This window comes from Pristiophorus japonicus, chromosome 1 (assembly GCF_044704955.1).
Source record: "Pristiophorus japonicus isolate sPriJap1 chromosome 1, sPriJap1.hap1, whole genome shotgun sequence".
Lineage (NCBI taxonomy): Eukaryota > Metazoa > Chordata > Chondrichthyes > Pristiophoridae > Pristiophorus > Pristiophorus japonicus.
The window spans coordinates 433,059,353-433,074,164 of record NC_091977.1 but is presented as its reverse complement, the minus strand read 5'-3'; positions in this window follow the sequence as shown (position 1 = coordinate 433,074,164).

Sequence of the window (14,812 nt, the reverse complement as noted above, 5' to 3'; positions counted from 1 at the left end):
GTGTGAGGGTGTGGGGCTTGTCGGGACTGGCTGTGTTTGAGGGTGTGGGGCCTGTCGGGGCTGGCTGTGTGTGAGGGTGTGGGGCCTGTCGGGACTCGCTGTGTGTGAGGTTGTGGGGCTTGTCGGGACTGGCTCTGTGTGAGGGTGTGGTGCTTGTCGGGACTGGCTGTGTGTGAGGGTGTGGGGCCTGTCGGGACTGGCTGTGTGTGAGGGTGTGGTGCCTGTCGGGGCTGGCTGTGTGTGAGGGTGTGGGGCCTGTCGGGACTGGCTGTGTGTGAGGGTGTGGGGCTTGTCGGGACTGGCTGTGTGTGAGGGTGTGGGGCCTGTCGGGACTGGCTGTGTGTGAGGGTGTGGACACTGTCGGGACTGGCTGTGTGTGAGGGTGTGGACACTGAGGGACTGGCTGTGTGTGAGGGTTTGGGGCCTGTTGGGACTGGCTGTGTGTGAGGGTGTGGGGCCTGTCGGGACTGGCTGTGTGTGTGGGTGTGGGGCCTGTCGGGACTGGCTGTGTGTGAGGGTGTGTGGCCTGTCGGAACTGGCTGTGTGTGTGGGTGTGGGGCCTGTCGGGACTGGCTGTGTGTGAGGGTGTGGGGCCTGTCGGGACTGGCTGTGTGTGAGGGTGTGGACACTGTCGGGACTGGCTGTGTGTGAGGGTGTGGGGCCTGTCGGGACTGGCTGTGTGTGAGGGTGTGGGGCCTGTCGGGACTGGCTGTGTGTGAGGGTGTGGACACTGTCGGGACTGGCTGTGTGTGAGGGTGTGGGGCCTGTCGGGACTGGCTGTGTGTGAGGGTGTGGGGCCTGTTGGGACAGGCTGTGTGTGAGGGTGTGGGGCCTGTCGGGATTGGCTGTGTGTGAGGGTGTGGACACTGTCGGGACTGGCTGTGTGTGAGGGTGTGGACACTGTCGGGACTGGCTGTGTGTGAGGGTGTGGGGCCTGTCGGAACTGGCTGTGTGAAAGGGTGTGGGGCCTGTCGGGACTGGCTGTGTGTGAGGGTGTGGGGCCTGTCGGGACTGGATGTGTGTGAGGGTGTGGACACTGTCGGGACTGGCTGTGTGTGAGGGTGTGGGGCCTGTCGGGACTGGCTGTGTGTGAGGTTGTGGACACTGTCGGGGCTGGTTGTGTGTGAGGGTGTGGGGCCTGTCGGGACTGGCTGTGTGTGAGGGTGTGGACACTGTCGGGACTGGCTGTGATGAGGGTGTGGGGCCTGTCGGGACTGGCTGTGTGTGAGGGTGTGGACACTGTTGGGACTGGCTGTGTGTGTGGGTGTGGGGCCTGTCGGGACTGGCTGTGTGTGAGGGTGTGGGGCCTGTCGGGACTGGTTGTGTTTGCGGGTGTGGGGCCTGTCGGGACTGGCTGTGTGTGAGGGTGTGTGGCATGTCGGGGCTGGCTGTGTGTGAGGGTGTGGGGCCTGTCGGAAATGGCTGTGTGTGAGGGTGTGTGGCCTGTCGGGACTGGCTGTGTGTGAGGGTGTGTGGCCTGTCGGGACTGGCTGTGTGTGAGGGTGTGAGCCTTGTCGGGACTGGCTGTGTTTGAGGGTGTGGGGCCTGTCGGGGCTGGCTGTGTGTGAGGGTGTGGGGCCTGTCGGGACTGGCTGTGTGTGAGGTTATGGGGCTTGTCGGGACTGGCTGTGTGTGAGGGTGTGGTGCTTGTCGGGACTGGCTGTGTGTGAGGGTGTGGGGCCTGTCGGGACTGGCTGTGTGTGAGGGTGTGGTGCCTGTCGGGGCTGGCTGTGTGTGAGGGTGTGGGGCCTGTCGGGACTGGCTGTGTGTGAGGGTGTGGGGCTTGTCGGGACTGGCTGTGTGTGAGGGTGTGGGGCCTGTCGGGACTGGCTGTGTGTGAGGGTGTGGACACTGTCGGGACAGGCTGTGTGTGAGGGTATGGAAACTGAGGGACTGGCTTTGTGTGAGGGTGTGGGGCCTGTTGGGACTGGCTGTGTGTGAGGGTTTGGGGACTGTCGGGACTGGCTGTGTGTGTGGGTGTGGGGCCTGTCGGGACTGGCTGTGTGTGAGGGTGTGGGGCCTGTCGGGACTGGCTGTGTGTGTGGGTGTGGGCCTGTCGGGACTGGCTGTGTGTGAGGGTGTGGGGCCTGTCGGGACTGGCTGTGTGTGAGGGTGTGGACACTGTCGGGACTGGCTGTGTGTGAGTGTGTGGGGCCTGTCGGAACTGGCTGTGTGTGAGGGTGTGGGGCCTGTCGGGATTGGCTGTGTGTGAGGGTGTGGGGCCTGTCGGGACTGGCTGTGTGTGAGGGTGTGGGGCCTGTCGGGACTGGCTGTGTGTGAGGGTGTGGACACTGTCGGGACTGGCTGTGTGTGAGAGTGTGGTGCCTGTCGGGACTGGCTGTGTGTGAGGGTGTGGGGCCTGTTGGAACTGGCTGTGTGTGAGGGTGTGGGGCTTGTCGGGACTGGCTGTGTGTGAGGGTGTGGGGCTTGTGGGGACTGGCTGTGTGTGAGGGTGTGGGGTCTGTCGGGACTGGCTGTGTGTGAGGGTGTGGACACTGTCGGGACTGGCTGTGTGTGTGGGTGTGGGGCCTGTCGGGACTGGCTTTGTGTGTGGGTGTGGGGCCTGTCGGGGCTGGCTGTGTGTGAGGGTGTGGTGCCTGTCAGGACTGGCTGTGTGTGTGGGTGTGGGGCTTGTCGGGACTGGCTGTGTGTGAGGGTGTGGGGCCTGTCGGGACTGGCTGTGTGTGAGGGTGTGGACACTGTCGGGACTGGCTGTGTGTGTGGGTGTGGGGCCTGTCGGGACTGGCTGTGTGTGAGGGTGTGGGGCTTGTCGGGACTGGCTGTGTTTGAGGGTGTGGGGCCTGTCGGGACTGGCTGTGTGTGAGGGTGTGTGGCCTGACGGGACTGGCTGTGTGTGAGGGTGTGGGGCTTGTCGGGACTGGCTGTGTTTGAGGGTGTGGGGCCTGTCGGGACTGGCTGTGTGTGAGGGTGTGTGGCCTGTCGGGACTGGCTGTGTGTGAGGGTGTGGGGCTTGTCGGGACTGGCTGTGTTTGAGGGTGTGGGGCCTGTCGGGGCTGGCTGTGTGTGAGGGTGTGGGGCCTGTCGGGACTCGCTGTGTGTGAGGTTGTGGGGCTTGTCGGGACTGGCTCTGTGTGAGGGTGTGGTGCTTGTCGGGACTGGCTGTGTGTGAGGGTGTGGGGCCTGTCGGGACTGGCTGTGTGTGAGGGTGTGGTGCCTGTCGGGGCTGGCTGTGTGTGAGGGTGTGGGGCCTGTCGGGACTGGCTGTGTGTGAGGGTGTGGGGCTTGTCGGGACTGGCTGTGTGTGAGGGTGTGGGGCCTGTCGGGACTGGCTGTGTGTGAGGGTGTGGACACTGTCGGGACTGGCTGTGTGTGAGGGTGTGGACACTGAGGGACTGGCTGTGTGTGAGGGTTTGGGGCCTGTTGGGACTGGCTGTGTGTGAGGGTGTGGGGCCTGTCGGGACTGGCTGTGTGTGTGGGTGTGGGGCCTGTCGGGACTGGCTGTGTGTGAGGGTGTGTGGCCTGTCGGAACTGGCTGTGTGTGTGGGTGTGGGGCCTGTCGGGACTGGCTGTGTGTGAGGGTGTGGGGCCTGTCGGGACTGGCTGTGTGTGAGGGTGTGGACACTGTCGGGACTGGCTGTGTGTGAGGGTGTGGGGCCTGTCGGGACTGGCTGTGTGTGAGGGTGTGGGGCCTGTCGGGACTGGCTGTGTGTGAGGGTGTGGACACTGTCGGGACTGGCTGTGTGTGAGGGTGTGGGGCCTGTCGGGACTGGCTGTGTGTGAGGGTGTGGGGCCTGTTGGGACAGGCTGTGTGTGAGGGTGTGGGGCCTGTCGGGATTGGCTGTGTGTGAGGGTGTGGACACTGTCGGGACTGGCTGTGTGTGAGGGTGTGGACACTGTCGGGACTGGCTGTGTGTGAGGGTGTGGGGCCTGTCGGAACTGGCTGTGTGAAAGGGTGTGGGGCCTGTCGGGACTGGCTGTGTGTGAGGGTGTGGGGCCTGTCGGGACTGGATGTGTGTGAGGGTGTGGACACTGTCGGGACTGGCTGTGTGTGAGGGTGTGGGGCCTGTCGGGACTGGCTGTGTGTGAGGTTGTGGACACTGTCGGGGCTGGTTGTGTGTGAGGGTGTGGGGCCTGTCGGGACTGGCTGTGTGTGAGGGTGTGGACACTGTCGGGACTGGCTGTGATGAGGGTGTGGGGCCTGTCGGGACTGGCTGTGTGTGAGGGTGTGGACACTGTTGGGACTGGCTGTGTGTGTGGGTGTGGGGCCTGTCGGGACTGGCTGTGTGTGAGGGTGTGGGGCCTGTCGGGACTGGTTGTGTTTGCGGGTGTGGGGCCTGTCGGGACTGGCTGTGTGTGAGGGTGTGTGGCATGTCGGGGCTGGCTGTGTGTGAGGGTGTGGGGCCTGTCGGAAATGGCTGTGTGTGAGGGTGTGTGGCCTGTCGGGACTGGCTGTGTGTGAGGGTGTGTGGCCTGTCGGGACTGGCTGTGTGTGAGGGTGTGAGCCTTGTCGGGACTGGCTGTGTTTGAGGGTGTGGGGCCTGTCGGGGCTGGCTGTGTGTGAGGGTGTGGGGCCTGTCGGGACTGGCTGTGTGTGAGGTTATGGGGCTTGTCGGGACTGGCTGTGTGTGAGGGTGTGGTGCTTGTCGGGACTGGCTGTGTGTGAGGGTGTGGGGCCTGTCGGGACTGGCTGTGTGTGAGGGTGTGGTGCCTGTCGGGGCTGGCTGTGTGTGAGGGTGTGGGGCCTGTCGGGACTGGCTGTGTGTGAGGGTGTGGGGCTTGTCGGGACTGGCTGTGTGTGAGGGTGTGGGGCCTGTCGGGACTGGCTGTGTGTGAGGGTGTGGACACTGTCGGGACAGGCTGTGTGTGAGGGTATGGAAACTGAGGGACTGGCTTTGTGTGAGGGTGTGGGGCCTGTTGGGACTGGCTGTGTGTGAGGGTTTGGGGACTGTCGGGACTGGCTGTGTGTGTGGGTGTGGGGCCTGTCGGGACTGGCTGTGTGTGAGGGTGTGGGGCCTGTCGGGACTGGCTGTGTGTGTGGGTGTGAGGCCTGTCGGGACTGGCTGTGTGTGAGGGTGTGGACACTGTCGGGACTGGCTGTGTGTGAGGGTGTGGACACTGAGGGACTGGCTGTGTGTGAGGGTGTGGGGCCTTTTGGGACTGGCTGTGTGTGAGGGTGTGGGGCCTGTCGGGACTGGCTGTGTGTGTGGGTGTGGGGCCTGTCGGGACTGGCTGTGTGTGAGGGTGTGTGGCCTGTCGGGACTGGCTGTGTGTGTGGGTGTGGGGCCTGTCGGGACTGGCTGTGTGTGAGGGTGTGGGGCCTGTCGGGACTGGCTGTGTGTGAGGGTGTGGACACTGTCGGGACTGGCTGTGTGTGAGGGTGTGGGGCCTGTCGGGACTGGCTGTGTGTGAGGGTGTGGGGCCTGTCGGGACTGGCTGTGTGTGAGGGTGTGGACACTGTCGGGACTGGCTGTGTGTGAGGGTGTGGGGCCTGTCGGGACTGGCTGTGTGTGAGGGTGTGGGGCCTGTTGGGACAGGCTGTGTGTGAGGGTGTGGGGCCTGTCGGGATTGGCTGTGTGTGAGGGTGTGGACACTGTCGGGACTGGCTGTGTGTGAGGGTGTGGACACTGTCGGGACTGGCTGTGTGTGAGGGTGTGGGGCCTGTCGGAACTGGCTGTGTGAAAGGGTGTGGGGCCTGTCGGGACTGGCTGTGTGTGAGGGTGTGGGGCCTGTCGGGACTGGATGTGTGTGAGGGTGTGGACACTGTCGGGACTGGCTGTGTGTGAGGGTGTGGGGCCTGTCGGGACTGGCTGTGTGTGAGGTTGTGGACACTGTCGGGGCTGGTTGTGTGTGAGGGTGTGGGGCCTGTCGGGACTGGCTGTGTGTGAGGGTGTGGACACTGTCGGGACTGGCTGTGATGAGGGTGTGGGGCCTGTCGGGACTGGCTGTGTGTGAGGGTGTGGACACTGTTGGGACTGGCTGTGTGTGTGGGTGTGGGGCCTGTCGGGACTGGCTGTGTGTGAGGGTGTGGGGCTTGTCGGGACTGGCTGTGTTTGCGGGTGTGGGGCCTGTCGGGACTGGCTGTGTGTGAGGGTGTGTGGCATGTCGGGGCTGGCTGTGTGTGAGGGTGTGGGGCCTGTCGGGACTGGCTGTGTGTGAGGGTGTGGGGCTTGTCGGGACTGGCTGTGTTTGCGGGTGTGGGGCCTGTCGGGACTGGCTTTGTGTGTGGGTGTGGGGCCTGTCGGGGCTGGCTGTGTGTGAGGGTGTGGGGCCTGTCAGGACTGACTGTGTGTGTGGGTGTGGGGCTTGTCGGGACTGGCTGTGTGTGAGGATGTGGGGCCTGTCGGGACTGGCTGTGTGTGAGGGTGTGGACACTGTCGGGACTGGCTGTGTGTGTGGGTGTGGCGCCTGTCGGGACTGGCTGTGTGTGAGGGTGTGGGGCTTGTCGGGACTGGCTGTGTTTGAGGGTGTGGTGCCTGTCGGGACTGGCTGTGTGTGAGGGTGTGTGGCCTGTCGGGACTGGCTGTGTGTGAGGATGTGGGGCCTGTCGGGACTGGCTGTGTGTGAGGGTGTGGACACTGTCGGGACTGGCTGTGTGTGTGGGTGTGGGGCCTGTCGGGACTGGCTGTGTGTGAGGGTGTGGGGCTTGTCGGGACTGGCTGTGTTTGAGGGTGTGGGGCCTGTCGGGACTGGCTGTGTGTGAGGGTGTGTGGCCTGTCGGGACTGGCTGTGTGTGAGGGTGTGTGGCCTGTCGGGACTGGCTGTGTGTGAGGGTGTGGGGCTTGTCGGGACTGGCTGTGTTTGAGGGTGTGGGGCCTGTCGGGGCTGGCTGTGTGTGAGGGTGTGGGGCCTGTCGGGACTAGCTGTGTGTGAGGTTGTGGGGCTTGTCGGGACTGGCTGTGTGTGAGGGTGTGGTGCTTGTCGGGACTGGCTGTGTGTGAGGGTGTGGGGCCTGTCGGGACTGGCTGTGTGTGAGGGTGTGGGGCCTGTCGGGACTGGCTGTGTGTGAGGGTGTGGGGCTTGTCGGGACTGGCTGTGTGTGAGGGTGTGGGGCCTGTCGGGACTGGCTGTGTGTGAGGGTGTGGACACTGTCGGGACTGGCTGTGTGTGAGGGTGTGGACACTGAGGGACTGGCTGTGTGTGAGGGTGTGGGGCCTGTTGGGACTGGCTGTGTGTGAGGGTGTGGGGCCTGTCGGGACTGGCTGTGTGTGTGGGTGTGGGGCCTGTCGGGACTGGCTGTGTGTGAGGGTGTGTGGCCTGTCGGGACTGGCTGTGTGTGTGGGTGTGGGGCCTGTCGGGACTGGCTGTGTGTGAGGGTGTGGGGCCTGTCGGGACTGGCTGTGTGTGAGGGTGTGGACACTGTCGGGACTGGCTGTGTGTGAGGGTGTGGGGCCTGTCGGGACTGGCTGTGTGTGAGGGTGTGGGGCCTGTCGGGACTGGCTGTGTGTGAGGGTGTGGACACTGTCGGGACTGGCTGTGTGTGAGGGTGTGGGGCCTGTCGGGACTGGCTGTGTGTGAGGGTGTGGGGCCTGTTGGGACAGGCTGTGTGTGAGGGTGTGGGGCCTGTCGGGATTGGCTGTGTGTGAGGGTGTGGACACTGTCGGGACTGGCTGTGTGTGAGGGTGTGGACACTGTCAGGACTGGCTGTGTGTGAGGGTGTGGGGCCTGTCGGAACTGGCTGTGTGAAAGGGTGTGGGGCCTGTCGGGACTGGCTGTGTGTGAGGGTGTGGGGCCTGTCGGGACTGGATGTGTGTGAGGGTGTGGACACTGTCGGGACTGGCTGTGTGTGAGGGTGTGGGGCCTGTCGGGACTGGCTGTGTGTGAGGTTGTGGACACTGTCGGGGCTGGTTGTGTGTGAGGGTGTGGGGCCTGTCGGGACTGGCTGTGTGTGAGGGTGTGGACACTGTCGGGACTGGCTGTGATGAGTGTGTGGGGCCTGTCGGGACTGGCTGTGTGTGAGGGTGTGGACACTGTTGGGACTGGCTGTGTGTGTGGGTGTGGGGCCTGTCGGGACTGGCTGTGTGTGAGGGTGTGGGGCTTGTCGGGACTGGCTGTGTTTGCGGGTGTGGGGCCTGTCGGGACTGGCTGTGTGTGAGGGTGTGTGGCATGTCGGGGCTGGCTGTGTGTGAGGGTGTGGGGCCTGTCGGGACTGGCTGTGTGTGTGGGTGTGGGGCCTGTCGGGACTGGCTGTGTGTGTGGGTGTGGGGCCTGTCGGGACTGGCTGTGTGTGAGGGTGTGGGGCTTGTCGGGACTGGCTGTGTTTGCGGGTGTGGGGCCTGTCGGGACTGGCTGTGTGTGAGGGTGTGTGGCATGTCGGGACTGGCTGTGTGTGAGGGTGTGGGGCCTGTCGGAACTGGCTGTGTGTGAGGGTGTGTGGCCTGTCGGGACTGGCTGTGTGTGAGGGTGTGTGGCCTGTCGGGACTGGCTGTGTGTGAGGGTGTGAGCCTTGTCGGGACTGGCTCTGTTTGAGGGTGTGGGGCCTGTCGGGGCTGGCTGTGTGTGAGGGTGTGGGGCCTGTCGGGACTGGCTGTGTGTGAGGTTGTGGGGCTTGTCGGGACTGGCTGTGTGTGAGGGTGTGCACACTGTCGGGACTGGCTGTGTGTGAGGGTGTGGGGCCTGTCGGGACTGGCTGTGTGTGAGGGTGTGGTGCCTGTCGGGGCTGGCTGTGTGTGAGGGTGTGGGGCCTGTCGGGACTGGCTGTGTGTGAGGGTGTGGGGCTTGTCGGGACTGGCTGTGTGTGAGGGTGTGGGGCCTGTCGGGACTGGCTGTGTGTGAGGGTGTGGACACTGTCGGGACTGGCTGTGTGTGAGGGTATGGACACTGAGGGACTGGCTTTGTGTGAGGGTGTGGGGCCTGTTGGGACTGGCTGTGTGTGAGGGTTTGGGGCCTGTCGGGACTGGCTGTGTGTGTGGGTGTGGGGCCTGTCGGGACTGGCTGTGTGTGAGGGTGTGGGGCCTGTCGGGACTGGCTGTGTGTGTGGGTGTGAGGCCTGTCGGGACTGGCTGTGTGTGAGGGTGTGGGGCCTGTCGGGACTCGCTGTGTGTGAGGGTGTGCACACTGTCGGGACTGGCTGTGTGTGAGGGTGTGGGCCTGTCGGGACTGGCTGTGTGTGAGGGTGTGGGGCCTGTCGGGACTGGCTGTGTGTGAGGGTGTGGACACTGTCGGGACTGGCTGTGTGTGAGTGTGTGGGGCCTGTCGGAACTGGCTGTGTGTGAGGGTGTGGGGCCTGTCGGGATTGGCTGTGTGTGAGGGTGTGGGGCCTGTCGGGACTGGCTGTGTGTGAGGGTGTGGGGCCTGTCGGGACTGGCTGTGTGTGAGGGTGTGGACACTGTCGGGACTGGCTGTGTGTGAGAGTGTGGTGCCTGTCGGGACTGGCTGTGTGTGAGGGTGTGGGGCCTGTTGGAACTGGCTGTGTGTGAGGGTGTGGGGCTTGTCGGGACTGGCTGTGTGTGAGGGTGTGGGGCTTGTGGGGACTGGCTGTGTGTGAGGGTGTGGGGTCTGTCGGGACTGGCTGTGTGTGAGGGTGTGGACACTGTCGGGACTGGCTGTGTGTGTGGGTGTGGGGCCTGTCGGGACTGGCTTTGTGTGTGGGTGTGGGGCCTGTCGGGGCTGGCTGTGTGTGAGGGTGTGGTGCCTGTCAGGACTGGCTGTGTGTGTGGGTGTGGGGCTTGTCGGGACTGGCTGTGTGTGAGGGTGTGGGGCCTGTCGGGACTGGCTGTGTGTGAGGGTGTGGACACTGTCGGGACTGGCTGTGTGTGTGGGTGTGGGGCCTGTCGGGACTGGCTGTGTGTGAGGGTGTGGGGCTTGTCGGGACTGGCTGTGTTTGAGGGTGTGGGGCCTGTCGGGACTGGCTGTGTGTGAGGGTGTGTGGCCTGTCGGGACTGGCTGTGTGTGAGGATGTGGTACCTGTCGGGACTGGCTGTGTGTGAGGGTGTGGACACTGTCGGGACTGGCTGTGTGTGTGGGTGTGGGGCCTGACGGGACTGGCTGTGTGTGAGGGTGTGGGGCTTGTCGGGACTGGCTGTGTTTGAGGGTGTGGGGCCTGTCGGGACTGGCTGTGTGTGAGGGTGTGTGGCCTGTCGGGACTGGCTGTGTGTGAGGGTGTGTGGCCTGTCGGGACTGGCTGTGTGTGAGGGTGTGGGGCTTGTCGGGACTGGCTGTGTTTGAGGGTGTGGGGCTTGTCGGGGCTGGCTGTGTGTGAGGGTGTGGGGCCTGTCGGGACTAGCTGTGTGTGAGGTTGTGGGGCTTGTCGGGACTGGCTGTGTGTGAGGGTGTGGTGCTTGTCGGGACTGGCTGTGTGTGAGGGTGTGGGGCCTGTCGGGACTGGCTGTGTGTGAGGGTGTGGTGCCTGTCGGGGCTGGCTGTGTGTGAGGGTGTGGGGCCTGTCGGGACTGGCTGTGTGTGAGGGTGTGGGGCTTGTCGGGACTGGCTGTGTGTGAGGGTGTGGGGCCTGTCGGGACTGGCTGTGTGTGAGGGTGTGCGGCCTGTCGGGACTGGCTGTGTGTGAGGGTGTGGACACTGAGGGACTGGCTGTGTGTGAGGGTTTGGGGCCTGTTGGGACTGGCTGTGTGTGAGGGTGTGGGGCCTGTCGGGACTGGCTGTGTGTGTGGGTGTGGGGCCTGTCGGGACTGGCTGTGTGTGAGGGTGTGTGGCCTGTCGGAACTGGCTGTGTGTGTGGGTGTGGGGCCTGTCGGGACTGGCTGTGTGTGAGGGTGTGGGGCCTGTCGGGACTGGCTGTGTGTGAGGGTGTGGACACTGTCGGGACTGGCTGTGTGTGAGGGTGTGGGGCCTGTCGGGACTGGCTGTGTGTGAGGGTGTGGGGCCTGTCGGGACTGGCTGTGTGTGAGGGTGTGGACACTGTCGGGACTGGCTGTGTGTGAGGGTGTGGGGCCTGTCGGGACTGGCTGTGTGTGAGGGTGTGGGGCCTGTTGGGACAGGCTGTGTGTGAGGGTGTGGGGCCTGTCGGGATTGGCTGTGTGTGAGGGTGTGGACACTGTCGGGACTGGCTGTGTGTGAGGGTGTGGACACTGTCGGGACTGGCTGTGTGTGAGGGTGTGGGGCCTGTCGGAACTGGCTGTGTGAAAGGGTGTGGGGCCTGTCGGGACTGGCTGTGTGTGAGGGTGTGGGGCCTGTCGGGACTGGATGTGTGTGAGGGTGTGGACACTGTCGGGACTGGCTGTGTGTGAGGGTGTGGGGCCTGTCGGGACTGGCTGTGTGTGAGGTTGTGGACACTGTCGGGGCTGGTTGTGTGTGAGGGTGTGGGGCCTGTCGGGACTGGCTGTGTGTGAGGGTGTGGACACTGTCGGGACTGGCTGTGATGAGGGTGTGGGGCCTGTCGGGACTGGCTGTGTGTGAGGGTGTGGACACTGTTGGGACTGGCTGTGTGTGTGGGTGTGGGGCCTGTCGGGACTGGCTGTGTGTGAGGGTGTGGGGCTTGTCGGGACTGGCTGTGTTTGCGGGTGTGGGGCCTGTCGGGACTGGCTGTGTGTGAGGGTGTGTGGCATGTCGGGGCTGGCTGTGTGTGAGGGTGTGGGGCCTGTCGGAACTGGCTGTGTGTGAGGGTGTGTGGCCTGTCGGGACTGGCTGTGTGTGAGGGTGTGTGGCCTGTCGGGACTGGCTGTGTGTGAGGGTGTGAGCCTTGTCGGGACTGGCTGTGTTTGAGGGTGTGGGGCCTGTCGGGGCTGGCTGTGTGTGAGGGTGTGGGGCCTGTCGGGACTGGCTGTGTGTGAGGTTGTGGGGCTTGTCGGGACTGGCTGTGTGTGAGGGTGTGGTGCCTGTCGGGACTGGCTGTGTGTGAGGGTGTGGGGCCTGTCGGGACTGGCTGTGTGTGAGGGTGTGGTGCCTGTCGGGGCTGGCTGTGTGTGAGGGTGTGGGGCCTGTCGGGACTGGCTGTGTGTGAGGGTGTGGGGCTTGTCGGGACTGGCTGTGTGTGAGGGTGTGGGGCCTGTCGGGACTGGCTGTGTGTGAGGGTGTGGACACTGTCGGGACAGGCTGTGTGTGAGGGTATGGAAACTGAGGGACTGGCTTTGTGTGAGGGTGTGGGGCCTGTTGGGACTGGCTGTGTGTGAGGGTTTGGGGCCTGTCGGGACTGGCTGTGTGTGTGGGTGTGGGGCCTGTCGGGACTGGCTGTGTGTGAGGGTGTGGGGCCTGTCGGGACTGGCTGTGTGTGTGGGTGTGAGGCCTGTCGGGACTGGCTGTGTGTGAGGGTGTGGGGCCTGTCGGGACTGGCTGTGTGTGAGGGTGTGCACACTGTCGGGACTGGCTGTGTGTGAGGGTGTGGGCCTGTCGGGACTGGCTGTGTGTGAGGGTGTGGGGCCTGTCGGGACTGGCTGTGTGTGAGGGTGTGGACACTGTCGGGACTGGCTGTGTGTGAGGGTGTGGGGCCTGTCGGGACTGGCTGTGTGTGAGGGTGTGGGGCCTGTTGGGACTGGCTGTGTGTGAGGGTGTGGGGCCTGTCGGGATTGGCTGTGTGTGAGGGTGTGGATACTGTCGGGACTGGCTGTGTGTGAGGGTGTGGACACTGTCGGGACTGGCTGTGTGTGAGTGTGTGGGGCCTGTCGGAACTGGCTGTGTGTGAGGGTGTGGGGCCTGTCGGGACTGGCTGTGTGTGAGGGTGTGGGGCCTGTCGGGACTGGATGTGTGTGAGGGTTTGGACACTGTCGGGACTTGCTGTGTGTGAGGGTGTGGGGCCTGTCGGGACTGGCTGTGTGTGAGGGTGTGGACACTGTCGGGGCTGGCTGTGTGTGAGGGTGTGGGGCCTGTCGGGACTGGCTGTGTGTGAGGGTGTGGACACTGTCGGGACTGGCTGTGATGAGGGTGTGGGGCCTGTCGGGACTGGCTGTGTGTGTGGGTGTGGGGCCTGTCGGGACTGGCTGTGTGTGAGGGTGTGGGGCTTGTCGGGACTGGCTGTGTTTGAGGGTGTGGGGCCTGTCGGGACTGGCTGTGTGTGAGGGTGTGGGGCCTGTCGGGACTGGCTGTGTGTGAGGGTGTGGGGCTTGTCGGGACTGGCTGTGTGTGAGGGTGAGGACACTGTCGGGACTGGCTGTGTGTGTGGGTGTAGGGCCTGTCGGGACTGGCTGTGTGTGAGGGTGTGGGGCTTGTCGGGACTGGCTGTGTTTGAGGGTGTGGGGCCTGTCGGGACTGGCTGTGTGTGAGGGTGTGTGGCCTGTCGGGACTGGCTGTGTGTGAGGGTGTGTGGCCTGTCGGGACTGGCTGTGTGTGAGGGTGTGGGGCTTGTCGGGACTTGCTGTGTTTGCGGGTGTGGGGCCTGTCGGGACTGGCTGTGTGTGAGGGTGTGTGGCATGTCGGGGCTGGCTGTGTGTGAGGGTGTGGGGCCTGTCGGGACTGGCTGTGTGTGTGGGTGTGGGGCCTGTCGGGACTGGCTGTGTGTGTGGGTGTGGGGCCTGTCGGGACTGGCTGTGTGTGAGGGTGTGGGGCTTGTCGGGACTGGCTGTGTTTGCGGGTGTGGGGCCTGTCGGGACTGGCTGTGTGTGAGGGTGTGTGGCATGTCGGGACTGGCTGTGTGTGAGGGTGTGGGGCCTGTCGGAACTGGCTGTGTGTGAGGGTGTGTGGCCTGTCGGGACTGGCTGTGTGTGAGGGTGTGTGGCCTGTCGGGACTGGCTGTGTGTGAGGGTGTGAGCCTTGTCGGGACTGGCTCTGTTTGAGGGTGTGGGGCCTGTCGGGCTGGCTGTGTGTGAGGGTGTGGGGCCTGTCGGGACTGGCTGTGTGTGAGGTTGTGGGGCTTGTCGGGACTGGCTGTGTGTGAGGGTGTGCACACTGTCGGGACTGGCTGTGTGTGAGGGTGTGGGGCCTGTCGGGACTGGCTGTGTGTGAGGGTGTGGTGCCTGTCGGGGCTGGCTGTGTGTGAGGGTGTGGGGCCTGTCGGGACTGGCTGTGTGTGAGGGTGTGGGGCTTGTCGGGACTGGCTGTGTGTGAGGGTGTGGGGCCTGTCGGGACTGGCTGTGTGTGAGGGTGTGGACACTGTCGGGACTGGCTGTGTGTGAGGGTATGGACACTGAGGGACTGGCTTTGTGTGAGGGTGTGGGGCCTGTTGGGACTGGCTGTGTGTGAGGGTTTGGGGCCTGTCGGGACTGGCTGTGTGTGTGGGTGTGGGGCCTGTCGGGACTGGCTGTGTGTGAGGGTGTGGGGCCTGTCGGGACTGGCTGTGTGTGTGGGTGTGAGGCCTGTCGGGACTGGCTGTGTGTGAGGGTGTGGGGCCTGTCGGGACTCGCTGTGTGTGAGGGTGTGCACACTGTCGGGACTGGCTGTGTGTGAGGGTGTGGGCCTGTCGGGACTGGCTGTGTGTGAGGGTGTGGGGCCTGTCGGGACTGGCTGTGTGTGAGGGTGTGGACACTGTCGGGACTGGCTGTGTGTGAGTGTGTGGGGCCTGTCGGAACTGGCTGTGTGTGAGGGTGTGGGGCCTGTCGGGATTGGCTGTGTGTGAGGGTGTGGGGCCTGTCGGGACTGGCTGTGTGTGAGGGTGTGGGGCCTGTCGGGACTGGCTGTGTGTGAGGGTGTGGACACTGTCGGGACTGGCTGTGTGTGAGAGTGTGGTGCCTGTCGGGACTGGCTGTGTGTGAGGGTGTGGGGCCTGTTGGAACTGGCTGTGTGTGAGGGTGTGGGGCTTGTCGGGACTGGCTGTGTGTGAGGGTGTGGGGCTTGTGGGGACTGGCTGTGTGTGAGGGTGTGGGGTCTGTCGGGACTGGCTGTGTGTGAGGGTGTGGACACTGTCGGGACTGGCTGTGTGTGTGGGTGTGGGGCCTGTCGGGACTGGCTTTGTGTGTGGGTGTGGGGCCTGTCGGGGCTGGCTGTGTGTGAGGGTGTGGTGCCTGTCAGGACTGGCTGTGTGTGTGGG